Below are 8,065 nucleotides of genomic sequence, written 5' to 3'. Positions count from 1 at the left end.
CTAAATATCATTAATTTTCTTTGTTTATCACTAAATATGAGTGAATCAAGTAGTTCACATCAAATCACTCTAATGATCACTCGATTTAGTGTATAGTGACTTAGTTGATCATCTGTCATGACTCAAAATACTATCAATTGATTAAGTATATATCTATTGATCACTAAATATAATTAATTTCCTTTGTTTATCACTAAATATCATTGATTCTCTTTGTTGATCACTAAATATGGGTGAATTATATCATAGTTGTTGCAACAATTGCAGTATCTATTGCAGCAAGTAACATAGCTGTTGAACAAGGCATATCACTTGTTGGATAAAACACAACAAGTTACCTAGTTTCTGCAACAAGTCATTCCACTTGTTGGAAAACTTCAAACAACCAACCTAGTTGCTGTAACAAGTCGTGTCACTTGTTGGACAAACCCCAACATTGGACAAACCCAAACAAGTAACTTAATTGCTGCAACAGATTTGTTAATTGCAACCAGTCCTGTCACTTATTGGATAAAGTCCAATAGATAAATGGTTGTTTCAACAAGTCCTCATATTTGGTGTGATATGTTCAACAACTAACTAGTTGTTGCAACATATTTATTACTTGTTGGAAATTTTTCAGCAATTTATTAACAACAGAACATACATTTGTGATTTGAACAAGATCAACATATCACTTAGGTGAGTTGTTGCAACTGATCACTTAGTTGTTGGTGACATCTTCGATTGTCTCTGTTTCATCCAACAACTGTATGTCCCAAAACTAATGTAGTTGTTGCAACAAGAAGTCTACTTGTTGTGACAACTAAAAGAGTTGTTGGAAAGAGTAGAAGCTGTCCAACAGCTTTCAAAGTTGTTGCGACAAGTAGGCTAAATTATTTATACACATTTTTGCAGTTGTTGCATCAGATTGGTACAGAAGTTACAACAATTGCATAAATTGTTGCAAGTGTTGCAAAAACTACAATAGCTGTTGCAATAAATTCTGAAGCTCTTATACAACATCTTTAGCACTTGTTGCAACAAGTGTAAAATCGCTACTGTAAATTATTGAAAAATCAGCAACTATACCCAGATGAATAATTGAAATAAAACATCATTGTTTTACTTACCAAATGAACAGAAATAATCCATGAAGTAATGCCCAGTGCTACACGAATGAAATCCGGTCCGACAGTTACGTAAATCGGGTGAGTTTTTTTTTTTTTTTTCTTGAGCAACTTTTTTCTAAATAAAAGAAGAAAGCGAAGCGGCAGGAAAAAAAGAGGAGGAGGAGGAGGGGGAGGAATGGCAGGGTGGGTGGGTCGAGGTAAGAAACAAAAAAAAAAATTGAAAACTTCTTTTCAAGAATTTTTTTTGGGGGTGAGGATGGGTGGGTGGTGCAAAAAACCAAAAACAAAAACTTTTTTTAAAACAAAATTATTATTTTATTTTTAGGTGGGTGGGTGGAGTAAGAAACAAAAAAAAAAAATTCAAAACTTCTTTTCAAGAAAATTATTTTTTGGGGGGGGGGGGGGGTGCAAAAAGCGAAAACAAAAACTTTTTAAAACTTTTTTTAAAAACCAAAATTAATTTTATTTTTGGGAGGATGGAGGTGGTGGGGGTGTTGGGTCACGGGGGGTGGGAGAGGGGGGGTGAGGGGGTATTGGAGAAAAAAAAATTCATAAATTTTTAAATTTTTTTTTTTGGGGGGGCGGGGGGAGGGTGGTGTAAAAACAAAAAAATAAAAATTATTTTGTTGTGGGGAAGGGGTGGGAGGAGGGAGGGTGGCTGGTGAAAATATAAAAATAAAAATAAAATTTTTTTTTTTTGGTGGGGGGGGGGGTTAGGCACTGGGGGAGGGGGCTGATGTGTTTTTTGGGATTTTTCCCCCACCAATTTTAGGTAATTAGAATTTTATTGAGTTGGGTCAAAGTGTTAAAAATAAAACTTGGGGGCAAAGTGTTAAAAATAAAGCTTAGGGTCAAAGTGTTAAAAACAAAACTATTGGGAAAGTCAAAACTCCTTAATGAGTAACCGAAAATTTATCACCTCTACTCAATTAAAAAAAAAAAAAAACTTGAGTTACCTCCACTCAATTTTGAAACTTAAAAATCACCTATAATTAAATTTCCCTAGCAACAGAATAGGAATATTACCTTTGAGTTAATGGTCAACTATCACTTTTTTGCGAGTTTCACATCCAATTATTAGTTGTTCTTTTTTTCTACCTGAACTATCACGATGTATTAAAACACAACTCGAATCTAACTAGGCCAACGATTAGCTGTTCTTTTTTCCTACCTAAATTATCACGATGTATTAAAACACAACTCGAATCTAACTAGGCCAACTATTAGCTGTTCTTTTTTCCTACCTGAATTATCACGATGTATTAAAACACAACTCGAATCTAACTAGGCCAATTATAAGTTACCTTTTCCTACCTGAACTATCAACTAGCTGTATTTTAATACATAAATGGTGATAGTTCAGGTAGGAAAAAGGAGCAATTGATAATTGGGTATGAAAATCGTGAAAAAAGTGATAGTTCAGATGTTTTTATGACCATTGTGTCTACTTTTATTCTCAATAAACAAAGACCATGCCAATAGATTATGAAATAATTTCAACTTTTGCTGAAAAAGACATGTGAATTCTACTACTAGTCCCAACAGGAGTCATTTTAAAAAAATAATTTTTTCTGCATATGATTGCACTAATTATCTTCTTCAGAGAAAATTTACCCATTTTAAACATTAGGACACACAATAGCACTTCTCCCTCCTTTCTTTTTTTTTTTTTTTTTTTTTTTTTTTAGAGATAATGGTCAAAGTATCACTTTTTGCGGGATAGCTACCTAAACTATCACAAACTATTTCAAAAAATCCACCTCGAGACTGACTAGACCAAGTGTTTGAATACAACCGCCAAAAGGTGCTTGACAGCTTAATTTGCCCATAAAATTTCGTCAACACGGCAACGAACTCATAATTTCGAGGTGTGTTTTGATAAATAGTTAGTGATAGTTCGGGTGGAAACGCAAAGACCAAAATTTAGAAAACTCACAAAAAAAGTGATACCTCAGGTGTGTTTGTTTCTACCGTTGTTGTCTCTTTTCGTAATGAGAAAGTTTTATAGTTTTGCAAAAGTTATGGCCTTGTTTCTATCTCATCAATTCTCTTTTCAGAGAATCAGTTCACTACCACAAATTAAAGTAACTCATAATTTCTGTGGAAGGTGTTTGATAAAATGACTGAGATAGAATTCAATAAACAAAGACCATAGCAATAGAATGGGGATATTACTTTCTTTTTCTCAATAAGCAAAGATCATAGCAACAGAACAGGGATATTACTTTCTTTTTCTCAATAAACAAAGACCACGGCAATGGATTGTGACATAATTTCAGCTAACACTAATACTGATACTATCACCATCTATGTATTAAAAACACCCTAGCTGAGTAGACGATGACAGTTCAGGTAGGAAAAAGGAACAACTGATAATTGGCCTAGTCAGCTTCGAGATGTGTTTTAATACATAGATGGTGATAGTTCAGGTCGGAAAAAGGAACAGCTATAAGGTGGATTTTAATACATAGATGTGATAGTTCATGTCAAAAAAAGAACATCGAAGTGTGTTTTAATACATAGACGGTGATAGTTTAGGTCGAAAAAGAGAACAACTGTTAGTTGGGGTGTGAAACTCGCGAAAAAAGTGATAGTTGAGATGTGTTTTTTATTAGTAACCATTTTTTTCTCAGTAAACAATGACCATGGCAATGGATTGTGGAGAAAAAAAGAATCACTTTTGGCTGAACTTAAAAGCACTATTAATACTAATAAAGTGACCAAATCTTGCATGCAAGGTGTTTGATGAAATGATTGAGACAAAACGGACTTCGGTCAACATAATAGGGATTTTTTTTTTGTGTGTTTGTGTGTGTTTGTGTGTGGGGGGGGGGGGGGGGGGGGGGGTTGGCGGTGAAAAAATTGACTTCCACCGTCCCAATTTAAGTGTCCTACTTTTCTTTTTGATTTGTCCCAAAAAGAGTGTCTCTTTCTATATTTAATAAATTGGCAATTCAAGCATCTTACATGGCAAGTTTATAACTAGGGCTGGGCGTTCAGTATTCGGTTCGGTATTTTCAAAGTTCGGGTTCGGTAATTCGGTAATCGGTAATTCAAAGCATATACCAAATACTGAACTTTCAAACTTGCCCGATAATTCGGTAATCGGTAAATCAAACTTCGGTTCAACGGTATTCGGTAATACCATATTGAAGTCGAAGTCCATCGTATTAGAATGCAAGTATACTATGCAAGGGGTCAATGTAATTAGTAACAACAACAACATATTCTTAAAATAAATTGGGCGTAAATTGTATACAAAACTGGACAAAAGTTCCGAATTGAAGACATTCTAGTTAGATCTTTAAAAATCCTTAAGTTATTTCAATAACAAACGACAACCCCAGAAAGTAGCTACTTATAAATTCTTAGTCCAAGATCTCATAAGTCATAATACAGCAGCTTCCAACAACAAAAGAATAACAGTGTAGATAATTTTCAAAGCAGTAGCGAAATTGTGAAGATGTTGTACACTTGTACTGCCCACTGTCCGGAAACTGGAAGCTCTAGTTGTGCACTCCAATTTACCATCTGCGACCATGAAAGAAACCAATTGGAGGCTTTTCCTTTGGATGCTTGGAGCCATAGTGATCAACAAGTTGGTTTTGATTTGCTAGCTGCGCCTGAAAAAACAAAACAAACTGCTTAATTGAAAGCCTCATAAATCCAACAAAGACCATTGCATGCCTTGAGAAAAGGAGTACAGCACATATGTTGACAATTCAACATAGAACATGTAGCATTTGATTAAACCTAGTGCAACTATAAAGCAAGTTTTAATCATTTGTGGTACAAACTTTTTCCCAGTCTAAACATGTAATATGACGGACCCAAAATACAAATCGCTTATAGCTCTTGAACGCGATCCGCAAGGCACAAGCCTAATTAAATGTAAATCAAATGCCTAACAAGATTCACTACTTGAACATAACAGAACACATGAATGAACTAGCAAATACATGTATATTAATGTTGCTAAGCTTCTTAAAGACTCGAGAAGATAATGAGATTTTTCACTAATACGCGTTCTGCCTACATGATCAACACTAGAACAAGTACTCACAGATAACTAGCAAGAAAATGAACATGTTCTCTATTCCTGGGGAGACAATCTGCATAGCAGATATTTTGGCAAAATGGACGACCTACATTACCAGATTCAACCATGCTTTAGAATATTAGAACACATGCCAAGAGAAGTTAGAGAGCCGTTAAAGCTGAAGCAGATACAAACACCTGACTAGTGAATTAGGCAATGCCATGCAACTGTCAGCTTTTGTTATGGAAGTTACATTTACCTTGTAATATTTTGTAATCTTGACACCTTTAACTAATAACCATTGAAGATTACTTTTTTTAGGTGACATAATGTAGAGAAATAAGATCATTATGGGAATGTCAAACTTCAAAAACTCTGCAAATGCATGTTGCCTATTTCACAAAATACTCGAGCAACATACAACTAGGGCACAAGCTTAAAACTAAATTCAAATTTCATCATAAATTACTCCATAAATAAATAAATAATAAAGTCTCAAGACCTGGAAAACTATGCAGCCACTGAGTGGCAAATCGTTTTTCCATGATTATGTATTTGGCATGCAAGGACTTTAATTTCTAAACTAGCATAATCGCAAAACATCAAAAGCTGTATGTCGATTTAGTTAAGGCGATGAAGAAATTAAGAAATTCAAGTCAAACTACTAAGGACAAAGGAAAACAACCCGCAAGCATTACTAATGAGCAAGACACGTAAAGGAAATCATAATCCAAGGCGATCAAAGTTTAAATAAGCAAGTTATCGAAAATAGAAATCATGTTATTAAGGTGTTGGATAGTGGAAAAGGTTGGCAATGTTAAAGACTTATACAAATGGCAAACTAACAAGGGGAAGAAGCAGGTTAAGGATAATGGAAATTCTCAACAGGTGGTTGGGCCATCAAGAAAGAAACAAATGGCAAGAAGGACGCTAATGGGTTGATCGGTGATCATAAGCAGCAGCTAATGGCATTATCAAAAGTTAAAAGATGCTCTTTGGAGAAGTGAAAAATGAACATTTTAACTCTAACATGGACACATTTTAACACTTGAAGTGAGGGGAGAAATGAAAAATGAAAATTCAGAGCCTTATACCTGAGGCATCTTGCGATTACAAATCAAGAACGAGGGAATCTTTTGAGCTATCAGCCATATCTAAAAAGAATTTAAAATGTGTCAACAATTAAACTAAGTAAAAAAGTATAAAAATAAAATACAAAAACTGAAAAACATACCAAGTTCAAGTTTCATAAGATCATTAAAATCTTCTTCAACATTTATGGGATAAGGCTCATTTCGACGCCAATCTTGAAGACAAATAACAACTTGCACCAATTTCAGAGTCAAAGAACTCCTAAACGAATCAAGAATACGGCCCCCGGTGTGAATCGTGTAAGTTGTATATTTAGATGTGTAATATGCTTAACTACATCAGCTCTGTCTCACTATGATTATACCTGCCAAACTCGAAGAATTTTTCCCTCCTTTGCTCTCTTCAACTTTAGAAAGTGATTTAGCTACTCTTTACTGAGAGTTTATTAGAAAATGGAATTAATTTAATCCTTTCTAATAGATTCAGCCAATCAAAGAGCACGAATCTTATTTAATACTCCATAAATTCCATATAATAATGTAACTCTTTTGTAGTTAATTGATGATCTTTATGCTATATAAAAGTTAAGGTGGTTGCAAAAGTTAAGGCAGTACTAGTTCTTTACTTGCATTTTGATGCAAATTATATCTGTTTTTTTAATGTCATTGTATGAGTTCTCTGCTGCATTTTTTATTTTGGTAACTGAAAAGAACAGAGTACCTAATGATATTTATTTTATGGAGGTCGAGTATTAGAATAGAAGGTTAGTAGGTAGTTGAATGTTGTTGTACTTTTAGAAGCTTGATTTAGGGATCTGCATAGTTTCTTTTTAGCTAATGTGTATAGATATATGTTGTTGCAGTTGTTTTGTACATTTGCTATTTTGTTGTCCCTTTTCCTTCCTACATTTTTGCGATTACATTTCTTTTGAGCAGTAGGGTCTACTTAAACAACATTTCTACCCCGCAAAGGTAAGGGTAAGGTTTGCGTACATCCTATCCTCTCGCAAACCCCACTTGCCTGATTATAATCGGCTATGTTGTTGTTGGATGTGTATTAAATTAGTAAGAAGAATCGTATTAGGAAGCGAGAACTATAGACTCACATAGCTTGATAAATCATTACTATCACAAAACTTTGTACAATTTTCCTTAACAATTTTCTATTTTATATTCTCTCTCCCCCCCCCCCCCCCCTTCTCTTATTCTCGCCACCACGGAATTGTTGTGTGCTTGTACCTAAAACCTATTGTAGCTGCGATAAATCTAGCTAAAAATTCTGATGCATCATTTTGGTTTAACATTTGCAGGTGTGGATGTGACTTCTGTTATAAATGTGGAGCTGAGTCGACTAATCACCACTGCAAATGCTGTGGTACTTAAAAACATATTTTATTTCAACTCATCAAGATCTCTTGTTCTTTATTTTTTCGTTGCCAAATATAAGTCCACCGTGGTTGTAGCACTATGTTTAGAATATAATTGTGACTTCTGAGTTATAATTCAATTGGATATAGTGGTGATTACATGGAAACATGTCATAGATATGCATATATATAGTTCACCATTCTTGGAAGATCGATTGTTTGGTATAGCAACTACTACTCTACCTCAGTCACAAACAAGTTAGGGTTGGTTATATGAATCCATACTTCTTCATTTCAGCTCATATTATAGGTTCAACTATCTTGTGTCTGGCAAAATCAAAAACATAATGACTCTTCAGGGGGAAGGAAACTTATGGAACTAATGCTGAGATACACTTTGGTATTTTCAAGTGTACTGAGCGGATTGTAGATATCACCAGGGGTGCAAAAACTGTA

At 34.5% G+C, this 8,065-nt stretch overlaps 1 long non-coding RNA gene across 1 annotated transcript; it reads right to left on the bottom strand.

The window, feature by feature from the left end:
* Window positions 1-4,387: 4,387 nt before the first annotated feature.
* Window positions 4,388-6,524, bottom strand: LOC132037620 (uncharacterized). Its single transcript, XR_009409934.1, has 3 exons — window positions 6,386-6,524; window positions 6,246-6,305; window positions 4,388-4,643 (listed from the first exon to the last, which is right to left on the bottom strand). It is a non-coding gene; the product is annotated as an uncharacterized LOC132037620 (long non-coding RNA).
* Window positions 6,525-8,065: the final 1,541 nt, after the last annotated feature.

Source organism: Lycium ferocissimum, chromosome 11 (genome assembly GCF_029784015.1).
Source record: "Lycium ferocissimum isolate CSIRO_LF1 chromosome 11, AGI_CSIRO_Lferr_CH_V1, whole genome shotgun sequence".
NCBI lineage: Eukaryota > Viridiplantae > Streptophyta > Magnoliopsida > Solanales > Solanaceae > Lycium > Lycium ferocissimum.
Note: the sequence above shows the minus strand (reverse complement) of the source record. Positions and strands in the feature narration are given on the sequence as shown.